This window comes from Xenopus tropicalis, chromosome 10, assembly GCF_000004195.4.
Source record: "Xenopus tropicalis strain Nigerian chromosome 10, UCB_Xtro_10.0, whole genome shotgun sequence".
Classification (NCBI taxonomy): Eukaryota; Metazoa; Chordata; class Amphibia; order Anura; family Pipidae; genus Xenopus; species Xenopus tropicalis.
Window position 1 is genome coordinate 34,287,527 of NC_030686.2, and position 13,287 is coordinate 34,300,813.

The following is a 13,287-nucleotide window of genomic DNA, read 5'->3' on the forward strand; positions in this document are numbered from 1 at the left end:
TATCCCACTGCTACTATAGGCACCATCTCCCCCTACTATACCTGCTATCCCACAGCCACAGTCCCTTCCCAGAGGCTATTATCCCCCCACTGCTACTATAGGCACCATCTCTCCCTACTATACCTGCTATCCCACAGCCACAGTCCCTTCCCAGAGGCTATTATCCTCCCACTGCTACTATAGGCACCATCTTTCCCTACTATACCTGCTATCCCACAGCCCCAGTCCCTTCCCAGAGGCTCTTATCCCTCCACTGCTACTATAGGAACCATCTCTCACTACTATACCTGCTATCCCACAGCCACAGTCCCTTCCCAGAGGCTATTATCCTACTGCTACTATAGGCACCATCTCTCCCTACTATACCTGCTATCCCACAGCCACAGTCCCTTCCCAGAGGCTATTATCCCCCCACTGCTACTATAGGCACCATCTCTCCCTACTATACCTGCTATCCCACAGCCCCAGTCCCTTCCCAGAGGCTATTATCCCACTGCTACTATAGGCACCATCTCTCCCTACTATACCTGCTATCCCACAGCCACAGTCCCTTCCCAGAGGCTATTATCCCACTGCTACTATAGGCACCATCTCCCCCTACTATACCTGCTATCCCACAGCCCCAGTCCCTTCCCAGAGGCTATTATCCCCCCACTGCTACTATAGGCACCATCTCCCCCTACTATACCTGCTATCCCACAGCCACAGTCCCTTCCCAGAGGCTATTATCCCACTGCAACTATAGGCACCATCTCTCCCTACTATACCTGCTATCCCACAGCCCCAGTCCCTTCCCAGAGGCTATTATCCCCCCACTGCTACTATAGGCACCATCTCTCCCTACTATACCTGCTATCCCACAGCCCCAGTCCCTTCCCAGAGGCTATTATCCCACTGCTACTATAGGCACCATCTCTCCCTACTATACCTGCTATCCCACAGCCACAGTCCCTTCCCAGAGGCTATTATCCCACTGCTACTATAGGCACCATCTCCCCCTACTATACCTGCTATCCCACAGCCCCAGTCCCTTCCCAGAGGCTATTATCCCCCCACTGCTACTATAGGCACCATCTCCCCCTACTACACCTGCTATCCCACAGCCACAGTCCTTTCCCAGAGGCTATGATCCCCCCACTGCTACTATAGGCACCATCTCTCCCTACTATACCTGCTATCCCACAGCCACAGTCCCTTCCCAGAGGCTATTATCCCACTGCTACTATAGGCACCATCTCTCCCTACTATACCTGCTATCCCACAGCCCCAGTCCCTTCCCAGAGGCTATTATCCCCCCACTGCTACTGTAGGCACCATCTCTCCCTACTACACCTGCTATCCCACAGTCCCAGTCCCTTCCCAGAGGCTATTATCCCCCCACTGCTACTGTAGGCACCATCTCTCCCTACTATACCTGCTATCCCACAGCCCCAGTCCCTTCCCAGAGGCTATTATCCCCCCACTGCTACTATAGGCACCATCTCTCCCTACTATACCTGCTATCCCACAGCCCCAGTCCCTTCCCAGAGGCTATTATCCCACTGCTACTATAGGCACCATCTCTCCCTACTATACCTGCTATCCCACAGCCCCAGTCCCTTCCCAGAGGCTATTATCCCCCCATTGCTACTATAGGCACCATCTCTCCCTACTATACCTGCTATCCCACAGCCCCAGTCCCTTCCCAGAGGCTATTATCCCACTGCTACTATAGGCACCATCTCTCCCTACTATACCTGCTATCCCACAGCCCCAGTCCCTTCCCAGAGGCTATTATCCCCCCACTGCTACTATAGGTACCATCTCTCCCTACTATACCTGCTATCCCACAGCCCCAGTCCCTTCCCAGAGGCTATTATCCCCCCACTGCTACTGTAGGCACCATCTCTCCCTACTATACCTGCTATCCCACAGCCCCAGTCCCTTCCCAGAGGCTATTATCCCCCCACTGCTACTATAGGCACCATCTCTCCCTACTATACCTGCTATCCCACAGCCCCAGTCCCTTCCCAGAGGCTATTATCCCACTGCTACTATAGGCACCATCTCTCCCTACTATACCTGCTATCCCACAGCCCCAGTCCCTTCCCAGAGGCTATTATCCCCCCATTGCTACTATAGGCACCATCTCTCCCTACTATACCTGCTATCCCACAGCCCCAGTCCCTTCCCAGAGGCTATTATCCCCCCACTGCTACTGTAGGCACCATCTCTCCCTACTATACCTGCTATCCCACAGCCCCAGTCCCTTCCCAGAGGCTATTATCCCCCCACTGCTACTATAGGCACCATCTCTCCCTACTATACCTGCTATCCCACAGCCCCAGTCCCTTCCCAGAGGCTATTATCCCACTGCTACTATAGGCACCATCTCTCCCTACTATACCTGCTATCCCACAGCCCCAGTCCCTTCCCAGAGGCTATTATCCCCCCACTGCTACTATAGGCACCATCTCTCCCTACTATACCTGCTATCCCACAGCCCCAGTCCCTTCCCAGAGGCTATTATCCCACTGCTACTATAGGCACCATCTCTCCCTACTATACCTGCTATCCCACAGCCCCAGTCCCTTCCCAGAGGCTATTATCCCCCCACTGCTACTATAGGCACCATCTCTCCCTACTATACCTGCTATCCCACAGCCACAGATATTTTCTAGAAATTATTGTTTCCAGTACAGACACACTTGGGCTGTTACCGCTTAAGGCTTGTGCTCTGTGGGGATCCAAGTTATGTAGAGCCCACTACAACCTTGTCTCCTCCAAAAAAAAATAAAGTTCTGCCAACATACATAGTAATAGTCCAGTTTGCTTATGGTGCTGTTCAATGTTGTGAATGGAGCATGGATGACATCTTTACCCTAACATATTCTTGATCTTCTGCAGAACATTATTTAACTCTGAATAGGGTTAAAGAGTTAAAGCGGTTATTTGAAAAGCAGCCTGGGAATAGTTGTTATGGGATGGTTAGAGCAATTGAATATTAAAGCAGTTGAGCTGTTCAGTGCAGCGATATAATAGCTTAAATTGATTCATCTGAATGCATAACCCCATAAGTGATATGATCCAGTGAATAATAGGCATGGCTTTGCCTCAATTGCATTCATTACTCAATATTTAAATATATTTCAATGCAACGGCCGAGAACAACAAAGAAAATGTTATCGTCTGTTTCTGAAATGGAGCTTATATTTCCTTGTTCATCTTTAAATCGTTATATGAATGAAGCTCGTACAATTTCATTTAGCGAGACAGATGATCTGCGCATTAGGAGTGATTTCCCTCTGAATTATAATTACAAGAAGCCTGCTCTGATTTTTAAATCATTCCATCATTTCATGGTCCCCCGTTACACAAAATAAAGAACTCTCTAAGAGAAAAGTATTAGAATTTTGCAGCTAACATCTGCCTGCCTTTTGTCTAGAGGCCCAGATCCTCATCTGTCATGGAGGAACATCCTTCCAAATAGGCGCAAATACATTGTTTTGGCACTGCGGCTCTATTAAACAGAGCCAGGGATGGGTAAGGTTTTGGTGGAGAGACATCAGTACAGTTTGGGATTATTGCAAGTGTATTGTGGTAGGTAACAACAATGCAGCATTAGCCATCTTGTTACAGCTCTACAAATATCTAGGACACAAAATAAGTTAGTGTTCACACTAGGGGGCACATTTACTAATCCACGAACGTCCGAAAAGCGGCCGAATGTGTTTTTTCCGTAATGATCAGTACTTTGCGATTTTTTCGTTGCCGTCACGACTTTCGACATCACAACTTTTTTGTCACCGCCGCGAAAAAATCGGATTGGTTTTTTCGCCGTTTACAATTGCTCAATACGAAAAAAATTGCGGCGGCGATGAAAAAGTCGCGCAAAATACCATAAACAGAGCCAGGGATGGGTAAGGTTTTGGTGGAGAGACATCAGTACAGTTTGGGATTATTGCAAGTGTATTGTGGTAGGTAACAACAATGCAGCATTAGCCATCTTGTTACAGCTCTACAAATATCTAGGACACAAAATAAGCTAGTGTTCACACTAGGTGGCACATTTACTAATCTAGAACGTCCGAAAAGCGGGCGAATGTGTTTTTTCCGTAATGATTGGTACTTTGCGATTTTTTCGTCGCCGGCACGACTTTTTTGCGAATTGTCGCGACTTTTTCGTCGACATCACAACTTTTTTGTCACCGCCGCAAAAAAATCGGATTGGTTTTTCCGCCGTTTACAATACGAAAACTACGTTGTACTAAAAAAGTATATTTATATGAAACTGGTTTATTTATAAGAAGCAGGGTTTTACATATGAGTTTATGCAATATATTTTTATAGAGACCTACATTGTTTAGGGGTATAGTTTTCCTTTAGCTGAATTTCATGCTGGGACCCCAGGAGAAACCCTTCCAGTTTCAGCACCAATGGATTATACACTATGGAGAGAAAGGAGGATGGGGCTGAGCAGGAAAGAGTCAATCACACTGACACAGTTAAGGAAGAATTTATAGACAGAGGCAATGGGAAAGTGTTGAAGTGGTTACCTTGTGGTTTTGCAGCTAACACTTTTTAAAATCACTTGTTTGTCTTTTGTTTACAAGTCACAGAGCACTGCTCCTATAATTGTTCAGAAATGTTATATTTACATAAGTACTCATGGGACTTTAATAACAGAAATTATCTTATTTTTGTTTAGTCAATGTTTAGCTTTCACTCAAAAACGAAGGTTCAGAATTACAGGAAGGCCGTCTCCCATAGATTCCATTTTCACATTCATTTACATTTTGAAACTGATTTCCTTTTTCTCTGTATTAATAAAACAATACCTGTACTTGATCCCAACTAAGATATAATTACCCCTTATTGGGGGCAGAACAGCCCTATTGGGTTTATTTAATGGTTAAATGATTCCCTTTTCTCTGTAATAATAAAACAGTACCTGTACTTGATCCCAACTAAGATATAATTACCCCTTATTGGGGGCAGAACAGCCCTATTGGGTTTATTTAATGGTTAAATGATTCCCCTTTCTCTGTAATAATAAAACAGTACCTGTACTTGATCCCAACTAAGATATAATTACCCCTTATTGGGGGCAGAACAGCCCTATTGGGTTTATTTAATGGTTAAATGATTCCCTTTTCTCTGTAATAATAAAACAGTACCTGTACTTGATCCCAACTAAGATATAATTACCCCTTATTGGGGGCAGAACAGCCCTATTGGGTTTATTTAATGGTTAAATGATTCCCTTTTCTCTGTAATAATAAAACAGTAACTGTACTTGATCCCAACTAAGATATAATTACCCCTTATTGGGGGCAGAACAGCCCTATTGGGTTTATTTAATGGTTAAATGATTCCTTTTTCTCTGTAATAATAAAACAGTACCCGTACTTGATCCCAACTAAGATATAATTACCCCTTATTGGGGGCAGAACAGCCCTATGGGGTTTATTTAATGGTTAAATGATTCCCTTTTCTCTGTAATAATAAAACAGTACCTGTACTTGGTCCCAACTAAGATAAATGTCATTTTTATTGGAGGCAAAATAATCCTATTGCGTTTAATTAGTGTTTAAAGGAGAAGGAAAGTCATTTTGCCATTTTACTGCCAATAGATTCGCCACATTAGTGCCACCTAGAATGCTATATTTATTCTGCAGAAAGTTTTTCCATACCTGAGTAAAGAGCCCTAGAAACTTTCCCTGTTTGTTTAAGATTGCAGCTGCCATTTTAGCTTGGTCTTCATAGCTTCCTGCTGTAGCTCTAGCCTATAGCTCAGATTACACATTCCTAAGGGAGGGGAGGGGTGAGTTTTATGAATTCTTAAGGGAGGGGGGAGCAAGAGAAGGGAGAGAGGAGAGAATTGCACAGACTCTGGCCCTGGGAATGAAGGATTTTTCTGAGGAAGTCAGATACCCTAAGAACATGTTTCATAGAGGACTCAGTGTAGCGTTTTTGTAAGTGCTTATGACTGTATTTCCATAGACCTTTCTGATAAAGCTTACTTCATTTTTACTTTTTCTTCTCCTTTAAATGATTTTTTAGTAGACTTATGGTATGAAAATCTGAATTACAGAAAAATGGCTTATCCTGAAAACCCCAGTTCCGGAGCATTCCGGATAACAGGTCCTATACCTGTGTATATATATATACATATATATCAAAGCCAAAAATAGAGAGCAGTCACAGTTACAACGTCTATCAAGTCAGTGATTTATTTCAGCATACTATCAATGCGTTTCGATCCCCACAGGATCGTCATCAGTGGGGATCGAAATGCGTTGATAGTATGCTGAAATAAATCACTGACTTAGTAACATAGTAACATAGTAAGTTGGGTTGAAAAAAGACATACGTCCATCAAGTTCAACCATAATGCCTATATATAACCTGCCTAACTTCTAGCTGATCCAGAGGAAGGCAAAAAAACCCCCATCTGAAGCCTCTCTAATTTGCCGCAGAGGGGAAAAAATTCCTTCCTGACCTGTCCTTCATAAAGCCATGCTGATTACTGCTCATAATGCCATTCTCCACTACATAATTTTGTATGCGATCCCTTAACAAGCCTTCAAATAACTTGCCCACCACGGATGTCAAACTTACAGGCCTATAATTGCCAGGCTGAGATCTTACTCCCTTTTTAAATATGGGAATGCCATTCGCCTTCTTCCAATCCCTAGGTACCATACCTGATGAAAGCGAGTCTGAGAATATCAGAAACAAGGGCCACTGCAATTCTGCCCCTAGCTCTCTCAGTACCCGAGGGTGTATTCCATCTAGCTGTGAGTGCTCTCTATTTTTGGCTTTGATGCATTACTTTGGTTAGCACCCAGCCGTTGCCTTTAGATTGGTAGATTGAGTGCCGATTTTTTGCTATAAACTATATATACATATATATATTTATATATATATATATATATTTATATTTATATACATCCATACATTTGTATACATATAATATATATATATATTTTTTTCCACTTAATTATTATTTTTCTTACATTAATAGTTTTTTGCTAAAAGGTTTTTGCCCAGCAAACCAGCATTTATAATAGTACACAGTAAATATCATATTTTCAAATGCAAGTGAATCATTTTTAGAAAGGCAGACAAGGTTTATTTAATTTTTAATAAACCTGAAACCTTTATTTCATTCCACTGCTCCATAAAAACCAGCAGAAACCCAAGACTCCACGACTCTCACATACTTTAGATTAATACACATGAAGAAAGCGGTTTTTTTCCTCCCTGCTCTTCTATCTAGCCCATTTCCCCCCTCCCTGCAAAGGTTTTTATGTAAGCCTGGTGTACATAATTGACTCAGGTCAAGGCAGGTTTTTGAGAAGAATTAATATAATAAGCAATCCGTAGAATGTGTGCTTATGCATTCAAATATATGTTTGCGAAAAACACAAGTACGTCAGTAGGCCATTAATGTAATCAATAAAATGTAGGCATATTGGTACACAACACGTGAATAAGTATTTTCATTTTAGTTCACGCACCAATGAATTGTGTGCATTTATTTCTTTACCTTTTTCATTTTTTAAATGCCATTTTATATTTTTCAATACAAAATAAAACAGCAATACGGAGAGAGGTAATATAATTATTTTAAGCCCATGAGTTGCTATGACAACACCTAATCATGGTAGCTGCCAAGAATCTTTTGATAACACTTTAAAGGCAACCGAGACACAAGGTGAAAAATAAATTTGGTTGTCATGGAAGGCTGTCGGGTGTGATGGAATTCACTGCCTCAACTACAGTTTTTCCCTTTAGGTCGAAAAAATGCTGAGATATTCCTGCCAAATACTCAAGCTGTTTAGCATAGTATAACAACTGCTGTAAACATGATATCTTTCCCAAGACCTAGTATTATATAGTGTAAATATTATATATTAAGAAAAAAAATTATATATATATGTTTCAGTAGTAGAAAGCACTCACGACAATCAGTTATGTATGTGTATGTTTCAATCTGCCAGGAATTTACTGATTCGCTGATTGAAATACCCATAAGAGCCAATCACTGCAATTCATCAATTATTGCGTAACATATCTGTAAAATATCATAACCATGGTATTAAATTCATAATGGGCCCAAGTGCTCATAAGATACAACATTAAATAGATCAAAAATTCATCAGAAGAAAAATCCAAAGTGACAATGAACCAACCAATCCCACTAATATAAAATCATGAACGTACCCAGCTGTTTCTCCTTTCACCCAGGGGTGTAAACACCCTCCCTTAGCAATACCCAATAGATATCCTATATCAAAAAAAAGGGAGCTCATATTTAAATTCAAGCCCATATGGCTCCTGAGTTTCCTAAAAAACATCAAGTCACATGCCACAAGACTAGAGGGGATTATAGGTAGATGGGGGGGTTCTTTTTTTCCCATAAAAACGATAAACGTCGTCACACGTTGCCAGGCTTGCATTTTTTCTTCCGCTGTAAAATAATGGTGTAAAATCTGGCGTTTGGATGGCGAACTTCTCCATTTATTTTTCACAGCTTTTTACACCGATTTTTTTTTGGGGGGCAATTTTCATTTTACACAGTATAATAAATAAGCCCCTTAATCTCCATTCATAAAGTGTGAACATAATTCACATAACCCGCAACCAAAACACAAAAAAATTTGTATATCACCGAAAATGTTGAGCGTCAAAAAGAAAATTGACGCGTGTCATTTTCTTACGCGGACGACATTTTTTTTATTCTTTTCCACAGCAAATTTTGGCCCCCATTCTGCAAAATAATCCACCAATGGCGAAATGTGGAAATTTGCCCCGAATCCATGCCTGGCGAATTATTTCACCCATCACTAGTTATCTCTAGTGCCACTTCTTAGTAGCACAGGTACATGGTCAATTAAAATTGTATGTAAAGAGGGCAAAAAATCTTAGCGTGTATTGCCACCTTAACATACACACAACAATCTGGTTGCCAGTGGTTCTTAAACGAGTTTGTCACTTATTGCAGGTGGTACAGATGTAAAATAAATCAGTCTTTAAGTTGTCGTGCAAAGCTATCAGTTACAGACTGAAATCGTGCACAACACATAAGGCATTCCAATGTGAACCCCAATGTAATCTCCACTACCCTGAATCTACCCACTTGAGTCCCTTCACTTGTAGAACACACCAGGGCTACTAACCATCTATACTGCTCAGTGGAGTTTTATGACTAATGTAGGGTCTAGATTACCACTGGTTAGCACTTGTTCACAGGATTTAGGGTTCTCTTGTCACTGGGACCTTGTCTAACTCATGCTCCTGGCACTACCTACCCTCCTTCATAAGGGGAGCCTGAGACAACTAATATAGTATTTGCTAGAGCAAAAACCCCCCAATGAACACCCATTATTTTCTCAATCAATGCAATGACTAAGACATGCATGACATCACATTAAACTCTGATGTCATAGCTGTTCCAGATCTGCAAAATCCTTGGTTCAGCAACAAAAATTAAACAAGATTACCCTTTTTTTATTCTACTAAAAAAAGCAAACAAAATAGCCCAAAAAGATTTGTATCTAAATGAGCAGATGGAAAGATCTCCCTCGCGTCCTACTGGGAAAGTGTTTGTTTAATCAAAATAATCTCATTTTCTTATATCCCAGTTTGCTATTGTGAGCTGAGTCTTCAAGTGATTCTTTTTTTTTTTGGTAATGAAATAGAAATAGGCTGCAAAAATGTAATAAAATCTTTTCTTATCCCTTATGGACCTGGGTGAAAACTGTAGGTCTGAAAATAACATTCTGTTCTATTCTCTAGAAATGAATAAGCTGTTTTGAAACAGCAATGTGCTACAATAAATTGCTAGAGAGGTCATAAATGAACAATAACTGCATGGAGAGTTTTTACCTTTTCCTTCATTACTAGAGGGGCATTATCAAGCATTGCCAGATGGAGTTACATAGATCCAACCCAGAGCAAAATATTTTTCCCCACATAAGGGGGTACAGGAACACAACGGATTCCTTGTGTTGACCCTAGGCACTCAACTGGCACCCAATCATATTCATTATAACTGTGCCTGGGAAAATGTATATATTCAGTTCTTGCTTATATTTCTTTATTGTATGCTGATTTTATTGCTACCAAATTAATATTGATAGTGAGTCAAAATAATGATGTTTTTTCATAAATTCCTATACAATGAATTTATTTAATGTGTCGCCATGACACATCCTTTTGAGGATCAATACCAAAATTGTTAGGTGCGCCAATTAAGGGTAATTTTAGTGCCTTTGGCTCTTCAGTAGATTCATATCTTATATTCTCTATAAAAGCAGAAAATCTTAATTTTGGATAAGAGATTAGAGAATATGGAACTGAAGTTAATGGGCCACGATACTGTACATTCACCCTTCCTGCTCTTTCCACAGCTCTTCCGTAGTGACAAAATGTCACTATGGCAAAATATACCGCTATCCCTGTACAGTTCAGCAGGGATAGAGTAAGTCGCTGCATTTAGTGCTTTCAATAATGAATAAAGTATTTCACACATAGGGGAGTAGGGCTTTTAAGATTGTCGTAACCACTGGTTATTGAATTGTTCTTCTACAGGGGCATACAATGTGCTAATTGGCACTTACTGAGCATACATTTGACAGCTCGAGCTGCACTTTCTTGTTACTGATTATTAAAATATCAACATGATAAAATGTATGTGTCTCATCAAAGCCTTTTGCTTGGCTTGGAAGTTACATGGCGCAACAACAGTTCTTTGTTAAGATTCATGGCACACACAGCCTTTTGATCTCCTCTACTTGTACAATCATAATGCCGCCCCGAACCCCATTTTGGGTACCACCAGGCAGTGTACAGAACAACCTGGGGGCATCAGCAATAGGAATGCTGATGACTTCCATTTACTGATACTCAGCACTAGGGCTGGGCGATATACCGCAATACCGGGGTGTCAGGGTACTCACCCGTGCGGCCCGGTCTCGAGCGCCTCCTTGCGTGCGTGCGTGCGCACGTACATGTCAAAGCGTGCACGTCCGTGACGCGCTGACGGCGCCGGTTCTGCGCATGCGTGGGGGGTATTTAAAGCTATCAAGCGCCTCCTCCTGTGCCATGTTGTCTGCGGCCTTGCCTGGGAAACTAAGCCTGCCTGATTTCCCTTACGACTTTCTGTTGCCGATCCTTCGCTTGCCTGACTCTGATTTTAAATACTGCAGTAATTATTCTCTAATTTATTAGGAAATGGGGTTAACGCCTAATCATGCATGGAAAAAAAAATACCGTCAAATACCGTGACACCGATATAATTTTGAAAAATACCATGATATAAATTTTTGGTCATACCGCCCAGCTCTACTCAGCACAATGAAGCAAAGAAGCAAGGAAAGGTAAAAACTAAGTAAGCTTTATCAGAAAGGTCTATGTAAATACAGCCATAAGCACTTAAAGAAACACTGCACTGAGTCCTCTATCAAAAGAAACACAGGATTTCTTTGTAAACATGTTCTTCGGTATCAGACATTCTCTCTCAGAAAAATCCTTCATTCCTGGGGCCACAGTCTGTGCAGCTCTCTTCTCCTGTTCCCCCCTCCCTTAAGAATTCATACACCTCACTCCCCTCTCCCTTAGGAATGTGTAATCTACAATGGCTATAGATGCAGCAGGAAGCTAGAAAGACCAAGCTAAAATGGCAGCTGCAATCTTAAGCAAACCAAGGGAACTTCCAGGGCTCTTTCCTCAGGTATGGTAATGCTTTCTGCAGACTAAATATAGCATTCTAAGTGTCATTAAAGTGGCAAATCTATTGGCAGTAAAGTGACTTTCCTTCTCTTTTAAAGAAGTAAAACTTAAAACACAGGCAACCCCTAGTTATATTATAGTTACTAACTGCAGATCCCTGTGCACCTGTGTTACAAAAGGCATTGTCCCAACGGTAAAAAAACAAAAGTTCACTATGTCAACTATGTTATATTCTCATACATCTTATAAGTGAAAGTTGGCACTTAGACAACTTAGAATTCCAGGCAACGCACCCAAGCCCTATGCTTATTTTATGCTTTGCAGTCTTGAGCCGCTGAACTGTGGCAAATGATAAATGACTTTTTCCGTAATTCAGAGATTCCAATTTTTAGATAAACAAGTTTCTGATTTATAGCTAATATGCCTAATATATTATAACTAGCCAGTACAGGGGTGGGGATGATTGGAGTAACTAAAATATAGAGAAGAATACGGTTTTTAAATGAGATGATATTTCTGTTGTAATAAATCTGCGCTCAACTGATTCTGCATATTACAGCTACGGCTTAAACTGTTGTATATTTCATTCGCTATGTGAATGGGCCATGTGAAAAAAATAGCAGAATGCACTACAAATAAAATTTAAGGGACATATAACTCCTAAACTTAACCAGCCCCCACCCTTGGCTCCCATTCATAGATTTTTAAATCCACTGCATAAAGAAGTTACCTTGAGTTTTCAAATCTTCTATAAATCAATCATGTAGTCAACCAGAGACGAACCTGGCCAGCCCATTCCTCTCTGATGTCACTGGGAGGCATACCGTTTTACCCATGGCAAATGGGGCAAGGGGGTAGACGGTCAGAGGGGCTGGGCTGGCAAGTCCCATGACCTGCTGCAGGGGCAACCAAACCAGCACATCACCAGTAGTGATGAGCGAATCTGTGCCGTTTCGCTTCGCCGAAAAATTCGCGAATCTTTGAAAAGATCCGCGAAACGGCGAAAAATTCGCGAAGCGGCGAAAATGTCGTGCGACAAAAAAAATTGTCGCCCGCGGCTATTATTTTGTCGCGCACGGCTCTTGTTTTGTCGCGCGGCTCTTGTTTCGTCGCCCGCGGCTCTTGTTTCGTCGCGCGGCTCTTGTTTCGTCGCGCGGCTCTTGTTTCGTCGCCCGCGGCTCTTGTTTCGTCGCCCGCGGCTCTTGTTTCGTCGCGCGGCTCTTGTTTCGTCGCCCGCGGCTCTTGTTTCGTCGCCCACGGCTCTTGTTTCGTCGCGCGGCTCTTGTTTCGTCGCCTGCGGCTCTTGTTTCGTCGCCCGCAGCTATTATTTTGTCGCGCGGCTCTTGTTTCGTCGCCCGCGGCTCTTGTTTCGTCGCCCGCGGCTCTTGTTTCGTCGCGCGGCTCTTGTTTCGTCGCGCGGCTCTTGTTTTGTCGCCCGCGACTATTCTTTTTTGACGCCGCGACAATTTTTGGACGTGCGGCGAATTTTTTCATCCGTTTCGTGAAACAATCCGCCAATGGCGAAACGCGGAAATTCGCCGCGAATCCATGCCTGGCGAAACTTTTCGC